The sequence below is a fragment of the Brienomyrus brachyistius genome, chromosome 12 (genome assembly GCF_023856365.1).
Source record: "Brienomyrus brachyistius isolate T26 chromosome 12, BBRACH_0.4, whole genome shotgun sequence".
In the NCBI taxonomy this organism is placed as follows: domain Eukaryota; kingdom Metazoa; phylum Chordata; class Actinopteri; order Osteoglossiformes; family Mormyridae; genus Brienomyrus; species Brienomyrus brachyistius.
In genome coordinates, this window is record NC_064544.1 from 16669869 (window position 1) to 16682986 (window position 13118).

The following is a 13118-nucleotide window of genomic DNA, read 5'->3' on the forward strand; positions in this document are numbered from 1 at the left end:
TATGATTAATTTTTTCATTTAAAACCTATAAATTCATGTGAGAATATCAATTCTTATGCTGGCACAATACTTACTCTTTAAAATACACATCAACTATAATTTTCCCTGATTCTAAAATGGGGGACTGGCTTTGGCATCAATAAATTATAGTCAGTGAGGTGACACTCCTGGTTGATGCTTCTTTTATTCCCCTAAAATCGATATGTGATTCTGTATTTAATTGTTTCGCTGCCTTGTGGGGAAATCTGCAGAGCAAAGACATTGAAAAACCTTTGCCATAATCTGTATGCCATAATCTGTATGCCATAATCTGTATGATATAATCTGTATGCCATAATATCTTTTCCATAATTTCTATGCCATAATCTCTATGCCATAATTTCTATGCCATAATATCTTTGCCATAATATCTTTGCCATAATATCTTTGCCATAATATCTTTGCCATAATCTTTATGCCATAATCTCTATGCCATAATCTCTATGCCATAATCTGTATGCCATAATTTCTATGCCATAATCTGTATGCAGTGCCTTGAGTGGCTGCCTGCTACAGCACCCCTGTGTTTCTATGTTTTCTTCATTTTCTTACTAATGTAAGTTTATTTTTTTTCCATATTTTTACGTAAATCTGTGACTACCATGCCGTGGAACAGGAATGTTTTCCTGATTCTATAACCATCAGCAGGCTTATTTCAATCACAGATGGCAGCTTTCACATATACACATCATGGTCTGCTGGACCTGCACCCCCCGTTCCCACTGAAGCCAGTGATGCTGGTCAAACTGCTGGCAGAGCTGGTGTGATACCAACAGGGTAAGAAAGCTTGAGCTCAGCTGTGGAAAAGAGGCAGAAGGTACAAACCTCCCCTCCATCTATCATGGGCAACATAAGGTCACTGACAAGACAAACTGGTTCTCAGCACTGACCAGTTGCTATGAGTTCTACAAATACTGCAGCCTCTTGCTTCACGGAAACCTGGCTGAGAACCAGCACACTGTACTCCATAGTCCTAATAGGCGACTATAACATCATTTCTGCTGATAGGAACAAAAGCGGTAAGAAGAGGGAAGGTGGAATCGCTGTTTTTCTAAAAGAGAAATGGTGGCAGCCCTGAACACGTTACAATAAAAACACAGGTTTGTGACTCGAACATGGAGCTTCTCGCTGTGGGACTGTGGTCATATTACATGCCAGGGGAGTTTCTACATGCCGTTGTTTTGCTCTTATACGTGCCACCATTGGCAGATGCTGCAGTAGCCACAGATAAAATATATTCTGTGGTTAGCAAACTAACCACTGATCACCTCACTGCCTAAATTGCCATTTTTGGTCATTTCAACCAGGCTTCACTCTCCTCCAGCCTCACCAGCTTTCATCAGTCTGTGGGCTGGACCACCAGGGGATCCAGGACGCTGGACTTGTTATATGCCAGAGGGAGGCATACAAGTCAGTCAGGCTACCACCCCTGGGCAGCTCTGATAACAGTATGGTACAGTATACTTTACACCAAACTACACACCAGCACTTCAACCAGTCACCACTAGGACCATAAGGAAGTGGATGAAGGAGGCTGAAGAGGCTCTGCAGGACGGCTTAAAAGAAATAGACTGGTACACGCTATATGAGTTATATGGGGAGGACATTAAGGGATACAGCCACTGTATCAAGGACTACATCCGCTTCTGTGTGGAGAGCACAGTCCCCACAAAATTAGCGCACTGTTTTCCGAAAAACAAACCGTGGATCACAAAGAACCTTCTTAATAAGAAGATGGCCTTCAGGGTTGGAGACAAGGAAGAACTTAAACAGGTGAAAGTGTAACTGAAGATTCAATTCTGCCAGGAGAAACACTGCCACAGGGAGAAGCTGTAGCATAAGCTACAGCTGAACAGCAGAAAGGAAGTGTGGAATGAGATGAGGACCATCACCGGCTACAAGCAAGCCTATAAGTCACTCTCCACCCCAGCAATGATACGTCAGGAAGAAACCACCTTGGCAATAGAAAAAGGCTGCTGCTGTCTGTTTATTAATTCCACAGTTTAGTTTTATTCACTTATTTCAGTAATACTCCATAGAGAGAGAGATGGAATGCCGGTTCTTTCAAAAATGATTTATGACCTAAAGGTCAAAAGGTCACGGGTGAAAAGTTCACTTGGGGGGGGGCGGGGCGGGGGTTGGTTGTGGTGGTACGATGTGACGTCACGGGAGTTGGATTTAATTATTTATTAAATTATTTATTTTAAATAATTATTTTAAATTATTATTTATTTTTAATTATTTAATTATTATTATTTTCAATTATTTATGTATTATTTTAAATTATATTGAGGAGAGTGGTTATGAGTGTGTATTAATTTATTAAGTTATTATTATTTTTAAAAATTATATATATTTTTTTTTTATATTGAGGAGAGTGTGGGGGGGGGGGGGTTTTGTCGGGCGCCGCCGCCGGGGGCTGAGCGGGGTGGGTTACCTGATGGAGCGTGAGCGTACGGTGTGTCTGGTGTTGCGGTACCGTGGTAAGGTCCCGGGCTTTGGAGAATCCGCAAAGGACTTAGAACGATGTGTCTGGTGCGGTACTGCGGTTAGGTCCCCACGGCTTTGGATAATCCTCGGAGAGAGCGATGCCGGAGAGCTGAGAGCCGTGCTGCTGCGTGAGTCTGTGAGAAACTCTGAGAGACTGAGACTCTGGGAGAAAATGATAAAGTTGGAGCAAAGAATGAGAGGAGGAGGAGGCGGAGGGTCTGACGTCCAATAAAACCGCCTGCATAGTTTTCCTCCTTTGATAAAGAAGGTAGTCCAATAAAACTGCTTGGCGGTTTTATTGGACATGTATGTGTTTTTTTCCTCACGCAAGAGTTTGTATTACATCAGCGTAGGTCAAGTGTATGGGGCCGCACTTTTGTACATCCCGCTAGGTGATCCGCGTGGTCCACACATCAAGTTGCCCACGTTGGCTCCCAGTAAAATTCCGTCTTTCATGTATGACCGTTATGTGCACAAGTACATATATGGGTTAAAAAGAGAAACGAGGCGACGAACATAAAAACCATCCGCAGATATTGCGTTTTTGTTATGTGTTTGCAGCCCAAACGTATTTTTAAAATGTACAAAGTTTTATGCATTCATTTTGTGAATTAGTTTTGAAATCTAATATGAACATGGCTTTTATTTTACAAAAGCAAAGTTGTAAAAAATTTGTAGGGTTTTTATCAAAGGAGATTTTGTTAATGTAACATGAAGTTTTTTTATTTTCAAAGTTGCACAAGTGTTTTAAAATGAATCATGTATACGTGTGTTTTATTTTTCAAGCTTGTGTACATTTATCAAATGAGTTTTTAAAATGTACCATGACCGGGTGTTTTATTATTCAAAATAAAAGTTGTGCATATGTTTTGTTATATGTATGCAGCACGGTTGTGTTTTTAAAATGTACTCATTTTGTGGGGTGGTGGGAATAAAGCGTATTTAAAGGGGTACCTCTCATGGAATCTACCAATCTTTACCAGCTGATGAACCCTGAGCCACATGGGGACGGTTTTAACCGTGAGACTCGACACCTAGGCATTAGATCCTGATGTCAGCAATGGTCCCCAAGCGTTTACACAGTGTAGCGTCAGCTCCAGAGAAAGCTGTAACTACGAGTGCAGCTGATTAATAGCATTTAATTTATAACAGTAGGAGCTAGTAAACTGCATTTAGCAGTCGCATTAAAACACGTTAAAGACTTTAAAGAATAAAGCCTTAGTATATTTTTTGATAAAGATGGCTTTTCAGTAAATGTTGGCTTTCCTACAAGGTGACCCCCGAGGCCTATGCTTATAGCATCCGGGTGCCTGATTTGAGATGCTTACTGAGGATGCCATGTTAACACCGGTAATTGAGCTGCACCATGTGTCACACTTAATGAAACTTAGTCCTAATTCAACAGAACCAGTCGTCATCCACTTTTCAGTGAGATTTCTGAGCGAAAAGTGAGCAAAGTTTCATTTTCTTACTTTACCACCTATCGGTTAGTAAGGGAAATGGAGGCGGTAATATGTCGGACACGTCAATGGCACTGAGCGCGAGGGAGTGTGTGGTGTGGCGCGAGCTGCTAGTTGATGTAACGCTGCGAACAGTGGGGCTCTTACGTTTTTAAGATGCGGCTAACTATCCCCGAGACACTTTAGCCAGGTTCGTGTATATTTGCTCGTAAAGCTGCTGTCAACGGCAGGAGGGAGCTGGCTAGCAATAACATCTTTAGCTGGTCTTAAAGCTTGCTGTATTTTTCATTCAGTACATACACGGTTTAGAAGAAAACCTAATCGACATTTAAATAAATAAAAAATAAACGTACAAAACTTGAAATCCACCAGAAGCATGTGCATATTTTTCTGGTTTGCATGTTATGTGTGGTTGTCTAAGCACCGTCGGGCCTAGTGTTTGATAGGTGATGGAGAAGCATACGGTCGTAAACTGCATGCGCTTATGCCAACAGGTGTTTAACATACAAACATAGACGCTTTCTTTAACGTAAAACATTTAAAGGCTCATTCTGTTTTGTCGACATTCTTAATTTTATTCAAGTAGCCTCTAATCACCTTACACTTGTTCTGTTTTACTGTAGAGTATTTTAAAACAATGTCACTGAAATGTCACCACATGTCAAAGCTAACAAGGTAACATGATTGTATCAGCGGAACAAAAAGCCGTCGCCTGGATATGTATAGACAGATCATGTATTGCTCAGCAAATCGACAGCATTATGAAATCTATTTGTATTTAGACAAATATATTGGGAATGAAGCGTCGCGTTTTAAGAGGCAGACATTGAGGCCGAATTTAAGTTGGTCACAAATGTATTTTTCTTCTGCAGCTAGAAGCGTCGTCTGAGCCTGATTTTAACTGGTATGTCGGTGTGGGATTCTTATAGTAGAAGTTATGTGAATTGCGGTACTCTGAAATTAAGTGATATGTGTATTAGAATCGTGAAGTGTCATCTTCCTTTTGTTTTAGGTTCCCCCTGGGCATTTTTATGAACTGTATTGCAATATCAGACAGTGTGTCATGAATTACTGAAGGCATATTATATATGACCATTTCTTGGATACATCTCTTGTACAGTAGTTGCAGTTTGTCAGGACAAGACTGTTTGCCTAATGTGACATGGTGAACAAGTCCTGTGATTAAAGCATGTCTGCTGCTTAAAACATTGTGTTGTATGCTGAAGGTTTCTTGCCGGTACATGTTGAATTACCGTTACATTAGAATATTCAAGTATTATTTTTTAAATCATTTAATGAAATAGGTATTTATCTCATCACTGATGACTATGGTCCACCTGTGTGACAAGTAACCCGTCCCAGACAGAGGTTTCCTCAAGGCCTGTTGTGGGAACCCTATGGTGTAGCATTATGAGAACGTATACAGGGAGTAGTACAAATGAGCAGTCGCCCTGCCCCTCTTTTACTCATTTTGGAAGCTTAAATTACTAAATTGTGTCTTTAATGCTAATCTGTATAATTCTATGGTCTGAGTGAGTCTCCAGTACTATATGAATGGTAAACTTAAAAACTCTACTTCTCTTAGCTTAATAATATTTTCTTTCTTGAGTTGAAATAGTTTGTGTCTAATTTTCATTTTATTGATTTTCTGCACACTTGGATTATTTATTCCCCCCCCCCCCCTTTGTCTTAAAGGTTAGAGGGGGTCTGTGCTTGTGACCTGGCAATTATTTTCGGTGTTTGTCGCTAAACTTGCAATATAAAATTTGAAGACAGGTCTGTGACCTGTGCTTGCAACAAAAAAACATCTAAGTGGTAGTAGGCAAAGCACAACACCGCCTATACTTTTCTGAAAAGGCTAATCTTTATGGCACAGGCAGGAAAAAGGTGATGATCCACTAGCAGCTCCAAGACGAAAATGGGGTTTATTAAAGAAAAACAGAGCACCCTGGGGTAAAATACTAAACAAAAGGACCGCGAGGGGTCCGAAACAAGCTGGGAGAAATAAGAATGAACTAAAGAAATCATTAAGTAACACAACTAAGGAACTGGGCTAAACAGAGAGCAGGACTAAAAAAACCAAGCACACAGTTCACAACTAACACTGACCACGGACAGATGGACGGACGAACGAATGAACGTGCACGCACGTGGACACATACATACATACATACAAACGCACACCCACTGCCACCCCTGTCTTGTCTCTTAACGCATGCGCGTAGGCCTTTTTGGAAAAAACATCAATCACCGTAAGCAGATACTTTAACCCGTCGTTGTACGCCCCAGGAGGATATTAGATTTCAAAACTAATTCACAAAATGAATGCATAAAACTTTGTACATTTTAAAAATACGTTTGGGCTGCAAACACATAACAAAAACACCCAAACATCTTACATCTTAAAACATCTGTACATCTTACTTTGAAAAACTTTCATGTTACGTCTTAAAACAGTTGTACATCTTACTTTGAAAAACGTTTATGTCAAATTTTAAAACATTTGTACATCTTACTTTGAAAAACTTTCATGTTACATTTTAAAACATTTGTACATCTTACTTTGAAAAACTTTCATGTTACATTTTAAAACATTTGTACATCTTACTTTGAAAAACTTTCATGTTACATTTTAAAACATTTGTACATCTTACTTTGAAAAACTTTCATGTTACATTTTAAAACATTTGTACATCTTACTTTGAAAAACTTTCATGTTACATTTTAAAATATTTGTACATCTTACTTTGAAAAACTTTCATGTTACATTTTAAAACATTTGTACATCTTACTTTGAAAAACTTTCATGTTACGTCTTAAAATATTTGTGTAACTAAACTATGGTCAAGTTTTATTACCATTCTTTAAAGTTTTTAATGTGTATTTGCATTTAATGTGTAAATGCAGCTTACTGGTTGCTATTAAATGTAATTAAATAATCATGTACACCTTCTTTAAAATAACAAGACTATATCCTAAATTCTTTTTAAAGTCTCCCTGCATAGTGGATGACTGTTGACACTGTTGAATTTGAACTATGTTTCATTAACTATCAAACAGTCTGCAGCTCCGTTACCGTTGTCAACTTAGCATTGTACTCCAGCAAGCATCTCAGATCAAGCTTGTAGATCATATAAGCTAGGCACGTGGGCACCTTGTAGGATGTCTTTATTAAAATAACTAAGACCTTTTTCTTTAAAGTTTTTAATGTGTATTTGCAGCATGGTGCTAAATGCAGCTTACTGGTTCCTATTAAGTATAATTAAATAATCATGTACACCTTCTTTAAAATAACAAGACTATATCCTAAATTCTTACACCCCTGCCTGATTCCACAGTTCCTACCCCACACTTATGTGTCCCCCATCCCACCCTTCCATGACTTGTGAGATAAGAAAAGCAGACTTCTGCCTGCCTGGTCGGTCATTTCTAGCCACTATTTAGGTTCTTCCTCAAATCTTGTTGCCTAAATGACTTATATCCCACTCATATTAATTTAAAATTTCGCTATAACAAAACAATCCTTAAACATTTTAATAAAAAATGTGAACTATATATGTTTGGTGTTTTTTTGATTGAGCAAACTCTTTTGTGTTTTTGTGTGCGTGTCTGATACAACTGTAGTTTGTATCAACTTTTTTTTTTTAGTTTGACCTCCGGGGTGTGTGTTTGCATGCGCGTGAATAAACATTTACTGAAAAACGTATTTATTAAAATAACTAAGACTCTCTCTTGTACATAGAAAAAAAAACTGAGAATACCTATTATTAGAATGTTATTTTTTAATTGAATAGCATTTATATCACACGAATAAAAGAAATAATATACTCACCGGGTAAGGCCTCGATGAAACTTGTGGCTCTTTGGCTGGCACGTAGGATAAGGCAATGATGAAACTTGTGCCTCTAGGGCTCGATGATGATACCTTCTTTACCAAAAGAGGAAAACCCCCGCTGGACATAAAAATAATAGAAATATCTGCGGATGGTTTTTATGTTCGTCGCCTCGTTTCTCTTTTAACCCATATATGTACTTGTGCACATAACGGTCATACATGAAAGACGGAATTTTACTGGGAGCCAACGTGCCCAACTTGATGTGTGGACCACGCGGATCACCTAGCGGGATGTACAAAAGTGCGGCCCCATACACTTGACCTACGCTGATGTAATACAAACTCTTGCGTGAGGAAAAAAACACATACACGCCAAGCGGTTTTATTGGACTACCTTCTTTACCAAAGGAGGAAAACTATGCAGGCGGTTTTATTGGACGTCAGACCCTCCGCCTCCTCCTCCTCTCATTCTTTGCTCCAACTTTATCATTTTCTCCCAGAGTCTCATTCTCTCAGAGTTTCTCTCAGACTCGTGCAGCAGCGCGGCTCTCAGCTCTCCGGCATCGCTCTCTCCGCGGATTATCCAAGGCCGTGGGGACCTTACCGCAGTACCGCAACAGACACAGCGTTCTAAGTCCTTTGCGGATTCTCCAAAGCCCGGGACCTTACCGCGGTACCGCAACACCAGACACACCGTACGCTCACGCTCCATCAGGTAACCCACCCCCGCTCAGCCCCCGGCGGCGGCGTCCGACAAAACCCCCCCACACTAGTAAGCACTCTCCTCAATATAAAAAAAATATATATATAATTTTTAAAAATAATAATAACTTAATAAATTAATACACACTCATAACCACTCTCTTCAATATAATTAAAAATAATACATAATTTAAAATAATAATAATTAAATAATTAAAAATAAATAATAATTTAAAATAATAATTAAAAATAAATAATTAAATAAATAATTAAATCCAACTGCCGTGACGTCACATCGTACCACCACAACCAACCCCCGCCCCTCCCAAGTGAACTTTTCACCCGTGACCTTTTGACCTTCATAATGGTCAAAGGTCATAAATCATTTTTGAAAGAATCGGCATTCCATCTCTCTCTCTCCATAATTCTCTATTTTTTCAGGATTCTCTTTGTGTCTTGTATACTTTTCAATTTGTTTGCAATACATTTACTTGTTTGCATGGTGAAATGTCTTTGCATCTTGTCTGTTTCACCTCATTCGCTCAACCTATTTGTTCCTGTATGCAATTCAATTGAATTTAACTTGTGTGGCGCGTTTTCACAGCATTACATTGTCTCAAAGTGTTATACAGCCTCCCCCCCCCGCCCAAAGCCCACAATGAGCAAGCCAGAGGTGACAGTGGCAAGGAAAAACTCCCTAGAAGGAAGAAACCTAAGGAGGAACCAGACTCAAGGGGGAGTCCATCCTCCAGGGGCCAGCAGAGGAAATCAAATGAGCAAGATGGCAAAGTCTCAATTCACACTGTATCAATTTTAACATAAGAATGCACAAGAGTTTCCCTCTGGCATCAATAAAGTTCATCTAATCTAATACCCAAAACAGAATGTACTCTCATTTAGGCTGTAGTCCTTTTTACATCTCAAAGCTACTACGGGGTAAGTCATAGCTGGATAGTATACTTTCAAATGCATGTTCCACTTGTCAAAAAAGAGCTGGATAATGTTACTCACCTGCATAACAGATGAAATAACATCTTGTTGAACAGGAATAATCATTCCATGCACCATTGGATTGGAAAAAGGTACAGTGCTGATCATTATCCCAGGAATTTGGTTGACCGCTATCCCAGGTGATGTACCTTGTGTCTCCTTCTCCTGAGGACCACTGCCATCTCAGTGATGTTCCATTCTTCAGTCCTATCCAAGCCTCCCCAGTATAATTAGAGCCTACAGACTCAGTTAGTCTTTTCATTTCCTGCATATTATCAATGGTAGCCAAGTCAGTGTAGTTCTGTCTGCAGTAAGCCTGGGCGTCAGTCCAGGTCAGGTTTATGTTTACAAAATGGTACTGATGTGAAAGGCATGAACAGTGGCTGTGAAACTCTGTAAAAAAGTCACACAGGCAGAGAGAAACAAATACACATGATCACAAATAGAAAAATATAAACCTGATCTGACAGGAAGAGGAAAGGCTTTTGTAAGTCCATCTTTGAACTGACAGGCTGATGGATTTACATTATTATCAATGACATACATACTGTAAATAATCAATTTGTATGAATCTAAATGTAAATTTAATAGATGTGTTTCTGGTATGTATAACAAATGTAACACACTGGTCCTGTAAAAATCAAAGAAAGACATAATATGACTGACTTTTGGCAGATTTGGTCAATGTGTAAATTCGTGCAGCTCTTCTTATGAGAAATATCTCAAGTGCCATATGACAGAAACTAACCAGAAATCAGTAGAAGTTTCAGCAGAAGAAACACATTACAACCCATCATGCTGATCCAACAAGCTGCAAGAAATATAGATTATGTTACTGATCATTTCATATACATTTGAGCACAAATACACAGACACATTATGCAAAGCTATACATATAGGGACTCTTTCAAATCTCAGTTTACAATAAGTAATAAACCACCAAAATATTTAAGAATATGAAAAGACTTGCATAGTTTAAGAGAAATGTCGATCTGAGTATAATGAGGATTGTCTTTCTCATACACAGGGACAGGTCCATAAGCGGTCTCAGTCAGACACCCATACACAGAGACAGGTCTATATGCAGTCTCAGTCAGGCACCCATACACAGAGACAGGTCTATATGCAGTCTCAGTCAGACACCCATACACAGAGACAGGTCTATATATAGTCTCAGTCAGACACCCATACACAGACACATGTCCATTTGTCTGAATCTAAATGTAAATTTAGTTGTTGTGTCTCTTGCATGTATAACAAGTGTAACACAAGGGTCCTGTAAACATCAAAGAACGACCCATATAATATAACTGACATTTGGCAGATTTGATCAATATGTACATTTGTGGGGCCCTTTTTATAATTTAAGTGCAATATGAAAGAAACTGACCTGAAATCAGTAAAAGTTTCAACAAAAGAAACACATTATAACCCATCATGCTCATCCAACAAGCTGCAGAAAACATTGATTGTGGTGCTGATCATGTAACATACATTTGAGCACATACACACACAAGTATAAAATGATACCTTTGTGGGGACTCCATTCATTTTTATGGGGAAAACCAATCACAACATGATGACCTCAACCCCTACCCAGCCCTAACCGTAACCATAAGTAACCAAGCAAAATATGAGACTTTTGGCATTTTTACTTTTTTGATTGCACTCATGGAACTTTCCCAGGACCTGAAAAATGGTCCCCACAACGTCAAGAAATAGAATTTTAAACCTAATATACAATGCCCCCCACCCCCCACACACACTATGCATAGCTATGTTTGTATGGATTTCCTTTTATTTCCCATTGTACTATAATAAAAACCAACAGGTCTCAAAATATTTAACCTTTAAACCTGAAAACTTGTTCTTTTTCATTCACAGAGATGGGATCATAAGAGTCTCAGTCAGGCACTCAGACACAGACATACAGTCTCACATGCTGTGTGTACATCCTCAACTGACAGACCCACAGTCAGAAAGGATATCTGTCTGGTATTGCTTACACCCATTTTTAAAGTAATATAAACATACAGATTTGAGTGGCAGCCCCCACTCCTTTGATTATCTACTCCTGGGTTTTATGAATCATAACTGAAAAACTGTTCTGGCCGCCCCATGTCTGTCATTACATTTATGCCTGTAAAGTCCCAGTAAGTACAGTATTCACAAAGCAGCTTCTCTGGCTCCTTCCTGCCATGTATCTCTCTTGACTTTCTGGCTCTAACTGAGACCTGGATATCCCCTGAGAACTCAGCTACCCCGGCAGCTCTCTCCTCTGCTTATGCTTTCTCTCACTCTCCTCGCCAGACTGGCAGGGGTGGTGGCACAGGTCTATTGGTATCTCGGAACTGGTGCTACATACCCCTCTCTCTGCCCCATCTCAACATTTCATCCTTTGAATTCCATGGAATTGCAGTTTCCTCTCCATTCAATATTCTGATCATTGTTGTCTACTGCCCTCCTGGCCCCCTATGCTACTTTCTAGAGGAGCTCGATACTCTCCTCAGTCTCTCCTCCCCTGACAGCTCCTCTATCATTCTCCTTGGTGACTTCAACCTCTCCCATGACAAGCTCCTTCCTTCTGGTCTCCTCCCTTTTCTCGATTCCATCTCTCTAACATCCAACAACTGCTCTCCCACACACAAAGGAGGTAAAGTCCACGACATAGTTTTCAGCCGCCCCTCTCCAGCTACCGACATCACTTCTACCCCTCTTCACATTTATGATCACCACTTAGTATCCTTTACCATTGCCCTACCCGTCTTGCCCAATCCCGGTTTTCAACATTTCCTGCCCACTCGACCAAACCTCCAAATCTAAGCTTGATGCAGATCTGTGTTCCTACCGTACTCTGCTATCCAAATTCTCTTCAGATGTGACTGCAGCTAAAACTGCCTTTTACAAAGAAAAACTAGAATTATCCTCACGTGATCCTCGCAAACTCCATAACATCTTTTCATCACTACTCAACGCTCCACCACCTTCTGCTCCATCCTCCCTGACTGCTGAAGATTTTGCCGATTTCTTTGACGAGAAGATTGACGGAATCTGTCAGACATTCTCTCCCTCCTTATCCACTACACTACACACTAAGGATTTCCCTCCCCCCTCACTGGCCCAGTTTTCCAGTCTTACAGCAGATGAGATCATGAAAGGCATCTCATCTTCCAATCCTACCACCCGCCCACTTGATCCAATCCCTTCCGCATTGCTTCAGACAATCTCTCTAGACCTTCTCCCCTTCATCATTACTATCATTAATGGCTTCATAACCTCCAGTCATGTACCAACAGCATTCAAAATAGCCAGGGTCATTCCCATCTAAAAAAAACCCACTCTAAATCCCTCGGACACTTGCAACTACCGACCAGTATCGCTTATTTCATTTCTTTCAAAAATCCTCGAATGCACCGTCTACAACCAGCTCTCTCTTTATCTCTCTCAGAACAACCTCCAGGATCCTAATCAGTCTGGCTTCAAAGCAGCTCATTCTACAGAGACTGCCCTCTTAGCAGTCACTGAGAAGCTACATGCTACCAGATCAGCCAAACTGTCATCTGTCCTCATCCTTCTTTACTTATCAGCAGCATTTGACACGG

At 39.9% G+C, this 13118-nt stretch overlaps 1 protein-coding gene across 1 annotated transcript in view; it reads right to left on the reverse strand.

Annotated features, from left to right (window-relative positions):
• The window catches only part of LOC125704509 (macrophage mannose receptor 1-like), a 151077-nt gene that overhangs the window by 112519 nt on the left and 25440 nt on the right, over positions 1 to 13118 (reverse strand). The gene's annotated exons all lie outside the window — the stretch shown is intronic.